The sequence below is a fragment of the Anser anser genome (genome assembly GCF_964211835.1).
Source record: "Anser anser genome assembly, chromosome: 5".
Lineage (NCBI taxonomy): Eukaryota > Metazoa > Chordata > Aves > Anseriformes > Anatidae > Anser > Anser anser.
In genome coordinates this window covers 17,043,249-17,048,431 of record NC_139725.1, presented here as the reverse complement: position 1 = coordinate 17,048,431, position 5,183 = coordinate 17,043,249, and the positions used below count along the sequence as shown (strand labels likewise).

At 48.1% G+C, this 5,183-nt stretch overlaps 1 protein-coding gene across 2 annotated transcripts in view; it reads left to right on the top strand.

The window, feature by feature from the left end:
• Positions 1–5,183, top strand: part of LOC310900068 (V(D)J recombination-activating protein 1) — a 112,910-nt gene that overhangs the window by 99,820 nt on the left and 7,907 nt on the right. Inside the window, exon 1 of one of the 2 annotated variants that reach the window (XM_083837381.1) lies at positions 2,964–3,259. The exons of the other annotated variant lie outside the window; for it this stretch is intronic. The gene's annotated coding sequence lies outside the window, so the exon portion shown is untranslated. Of the gene's footprint in view, positions 1–2,963; positions 3,260–5,183 lie in introns of those variants that run through there. 2 annotated transcript variants of the gene reach the window in all.

The following is a 5,183-nucleotide window of genomic DNA, read 5'->3' as shown; positions in this document are numbered from 1 at the left end:
GCCCCGAGCCCCGAGCCCCGAGCCCCGAGCCGGCCGCCGCTGCCCGGACGGGCGCCCGCGGGCAGAGCTGGGCCGCGGCGAGGAGCAGGGGGTGCGGGTGCCCCCCGCTGCAGCGTGCGGGGCCGTGCTTAGGGACCTGTCCCGCCTGGGGACGCTGCGCTGCTGCCCCCGAGCCCGGGAGCGCCGCCGCTCTCCGGCAAGGCCTCGGTGGGATCCCTCCGCTCGGGCCGCGCGGCAGGGAAATGCCCGCTGCAGGGGAGCCCCGAGCAGCGCGGTCCCTGCGGCACCGGGCCGCGGTGTCCCAGCGGGCACGGCCGTGCCCCCGCACCAGGCCCGCCGGACAACGCGGTGCCGGCCTGGGGCGCTGGGGACGGTGGCTTCTAACGCAGCTCGCCACAGCGGGCGGCTCTAAGGAAGTGAAAAAGCGGGCAGCGCGAACGCGAGCACAGCTGCATTTCCTTAAACACCAGGAGGGGGAATTTCGCTGTTTGCCTCGGTGACTTTCCTTGGCGAGCATCCCAGGCAAGCACGAATTTTCAACCCAGGCAGCTGTCCTGTTCCCTGGGTCAGGGGGGCAGGCACTGGGAGTCCCGGCTCTGTGGTGATGTCCCTGGCAGAGCTGCGGGCTCCTGCCCTCACCAGAACTGCTCGTCTGCCCCGAGTGCTGAGCGGGCAGCGGGCAGGATGCTGCCTCTGGAGAAAAGGCTTACGGCAGCCCCTAAGACGCCCCTCTGAGAGCTGCTTTTGTCCTCAGGGTTGCTGAGGACATCTGCCAGGACCCACGAGGGAGCGAACAGTTAGAGGAGAGAGACAGAAATCGCAGCAGCTGGGGTCCTCGTATGGGGCTCCGAAGTGTGACAAGAAACAGTTATATTAAGTGTAATTCCACAAACTTTGTGCACCCTTTGCTGGGCAACTGGCTAAATTTCAGAGCCTTCTTTTTTTTTTTTCTTTTTCTTTTCCTTTTTTTTTTTTTTCCCCTGCTGAATGGACAAACTATTATGTTATTTTCATTATCTGTAAAATGAGGAAATTTATCATTCCATACCTCTGTAAAACAGATACCCTCAGATGGACAGTTTTCTATGGCCCAAATCTACAGTTTTTAGTAATCTGTTAGGCAGTCAGAGCACTGATGCCCCGTTTATTTGGGTTGGGAAGGAATCTAAGGAACGGATCTGGAGTTTCTGCTCCAAATGTAAATGAAATGCCTTTTTTCAGTGCAGTTGCCAAATCTGTATGGTTTATGGCAAGCTTAGGCCCACAGTCACGTATCAATGCCCATATTGCAACATAAAGCAGTGCAGAAATCCTGCTCTCCACGTGGTGGTGCCAGTTGCACAGGGAAAACATTTTCCATCACTGGATCTGTGCAGCTCGAGCTGTTGAGCAATTATGCCCGTACAGACATAAAACACACCTAAAGCTGTAGCAATTTGAGATCAATTAAAGCCTTGTTTGCCTGCAGTATTCCTACAAGACAATATTTTTTTCAAGACGATTTCCTGGGTACACTGGAAGTAAAGTGCTTGACTACGCTCACGCGTGCTCACCTGGCTGATTCGATGATCTGGGGCTGCTCGCACCAGATCTCGAGCTCACAGGGAATGGGGCCAGTAGCCAGCTACCAAGGTGAAGTTTTGAATAAGCACCCCAGAGGGACAGATTTGCTAAACTACTTCTCAAAGAGCCCCATATCCCTCAACGCTAACAATGCGTATTGTCAGTGAGCGGCATCTGCTGTTTCAAGATAAGGGAGGAAACCAGCATGTGCCTGCAGCGAGTGATGTTGATTGATATCTGGCGTCGCAGCCTGACCTGATATCTTTTTGAAAAGGTCTCTCCAAATGCCAGTGAGTGGATAGTGAATACAAGCAGGTTGTTAAGAAGTCCTGGCAAAACAGGGAGAGCAGAATTGCTGGGCTCAGGACCGAACCAAATGATCTTCTGCATGGTCAAGAAACGCCTCAGTCAGGATATCCTTGTCCTAACCTGCCTTGGCCTGGGAACAACCTCTGGGATTTCTGTTCCACCTTGCCCTGACACATGCAGTTGTTTCTACTGCCACACTGGGACTTTGTGTGAGTCAGAATCTGAGCAAGGTTATCAGGGTTTGGCCCCAAACTTTGTTTTCTTTGCCCTTACATCACTTGTTTCGGCATGAATCATTGCACTTGGTTACAGGAGGTGTTGGCCTCTCATGTGGCACAGCACAAGTGACTGACTGAGGTCTAACTACACTTCTCTAAGACTTGTCATCTTACAAGTCTTACAAGCATCTTACAACCAGGAGCAATTGATGTTCTACAAGATCAAAGGTGATAATTGGGAGGGAATCCTCCCACCTTTTTTACCTGTAGCAAGTGTTGCTATTGCAAGCTCCTACTTCCGGAGTGTGCGTGTATGTTCACTTTTGGAAGGGCCTGGTGGATCATTAAAATCTGTTGCACAACGTTATGTGTGGAGACCGAAATCTTTCAGGGTGTTGTTGTGCGGCAGAATTGGTTTTCTTCTCACATGGAGATAGTTTCTGAGACAGTAGCTGTGTGGAAACTAAGCTGGTCTGCACCTGGTGTAGTATGTACAAGTCACTCAGAATATATAACAATTTTTTACATTGGTGATTTGTTCCCCTGTCTGGGCTTTTCAAGATGTCGCCAGAGGGGTAATATCCCTGAAGGTGAGATAACTTGTATCAGCAGGAAGGACACCACTGTCTATTTACCCAAACCCCAGAAGCCTGGCTGACCTAGGAAGCAGGCTGCTAGCCTTCAGTGAGATAGCTTTGGTGTGTGACAGTAGTGTGACCAGACACCAGGGGCTCCTCTCTGATAGCTGACAGAGAAGAAACTAGCTCTGAAGCTAGAAAGAAGAAAGCTGAATGCAAAACTTTGTGTTAACAAACAGTGCAGGTGCTCCTCAGAGAGGCTCTGCATACTTATCTCAGAGCCCAGGAGCCTCACACAAGAAGACCTTGTTTTTATGAATTTTGTGGTTAAGCCTCACAAATTGCCAGGTGCCACCTGGATTCGAGAGTTCTGTATTGTGTTTAGTTGAAGTAACCTGTGGTTAGCAGCAGGGTGGTACTGGGAGCTCGGAGGGACAGGGATAAGTGAGATAAACAGCGCTGCAGTGTCTTTAAAAAGCAGAGGGGCAAAGAAGGAGTGAGAGCACGCATGAGAGAGAGCACACAAGCTTGGCATTTGGAGCAAACTGAGCAGACATAGCCGCAGCTCTGCGCTCTGACAGTGAGCTAAAGGTAGGCTGGCAGTACTAATGACAGCAACCCAGGTGCTTGTAGGACATCCGAGTGTTGATTCATTTTTCCTGTTTTAATGTGCAGGTCAATGATTTTATTTTATATGTGCAGTGAGACTATTCATAAAGCAAGGTCTTACTTGGCATGAGTAAAAGTATTATAATCTTGCTCTTCTTCAGAAGTGTATGAAATATTGTGAGCTGGGAAGGGATTTCTTTTCCCTTTTCAAGGTAAAAAGAGGTGATACTGAACACAGCTGTCAGAGTTGATTAAATAACCGTGGCTGGGGTTCATGGCTGGGGTTCACTCTGTAAGAATCTGAGTGGGATAAATAGCAAGGAGAAAGATTGTTTGCTGTGACCCTCAACTAGAATAACAGATCAGAGGCAAATCTTTCAGGAAATATTCCCAGCACTAGGAATATTTCTAGCTCTCCTGAGAGAGCTGCTGAAAACTTCACTGCCTGGGAGCCAGGCAATTCAAAGTGTTTGATGCCTGTTGGCAGATATTATCTCCTGCAGAAGATGAAGGTCGGGTGACCTGAAAGGGCTTGTTGGTCATTCATTTATTGTGGGGCATGTTCAGTGAAGGCAAAACAAAAACAAAAAAAACAAAAAACCAACAACCAACCAACCAAAAAAAAAAAAAAAACGAAAAAAAACCCCACACAACAAAACCCACAAGAAACTGTTTGAACTTTTCTTGAGCAGAAGTAAACCCTGTCAGATTCATTTGAGCTGGCGATTAATAGCATTGGCCATGGGTTTGGAGGTCAGTATGGTACCACGGTGGTACTTAGTCAAAAGGCTAGATGAGGAGAGATAGTATTAAATATTTTGCTCTAAATGTATTCGGTGCTGGTTATTTCTTTACAATGAATTAGATATCACCCTGAGGAGGCATTGCTTGTGGTTTGAGACACTCTGAAGTTGCTGTGGGAGATGGTGAAACTGCACAAATTTGCGTAGGTGTTATGTGGCAGAAAGGGATCTGTGGCCAGCACAGGGCACCTAGCTCTGCAGGTAACAGAGCATACGTACTACCTGTAGGAGTGCAGGACTATTCAGGGGCAAGCAGGTTATTGCTCAGTGGATAGATTTTACCAAGTCTGCCACAGGACACAGCAAAGAAAGCGGGACAGTAGCAATGCTGTGAATGTATCTGGGCACAGCTGCGCCTCGCAGATCTGTGGGCAGCAGAGCACAAGCAAGCATGTTGCCAGGCTGCCTCGGCGACGGCAGCAGGGGATGCAGTGCAGACAGTGATGTTCAGCAGCACGGGCAGCTAGACGGAGCAATGCAGGCAGATGGGGACAGTGGTATGGGCAGCTTGTTCTCACTGGGCTGAAATGAAGAGAAGCTGGGAAGGAAACAAACCTTACTTTTAGTTGGCAAGGCCTAATAAAAAATTTTGAACTTAAACACAGCTCTTAAGGAAAAAGCTGAGTAGACCGACTTGTCATTCTGTGTCTGGAACTTTATCAAAACATGCTGTCCTTTCCCAGCTGACTCTGAAAGGTTGTGCAGAAATGTTGCTTTATTGAAGGGTTATAAATGAAATAATCTCAGAAACACCCTGAGCATCATCACTTTAGACCATGGCTTGGATGTATTTCTTATGAAGGACACCTTCCGAATAGACACAGAACTGAGATTTCTAGCAAGTTAAGTGAATTGTTAAGTGGGGATATAATCAGTCAGAGAAACCAAAGCCATACCCATGTAATTTCTCATTCAACATATATGGTCTTAATGTTTAGTTTTTCTATTTTTTTTTCTCACACCAATCATATTAGGAAATATGATTTAATCTTCTCTATACTGTTTGTTCACCTTCAGCACTTCTCATAGTCAGGTAATGAAAAACAGGTTAGTCACTTTTGTGTTTGTTTCTACATGATTTTGTTTTCTAAGTCTGATGCAGT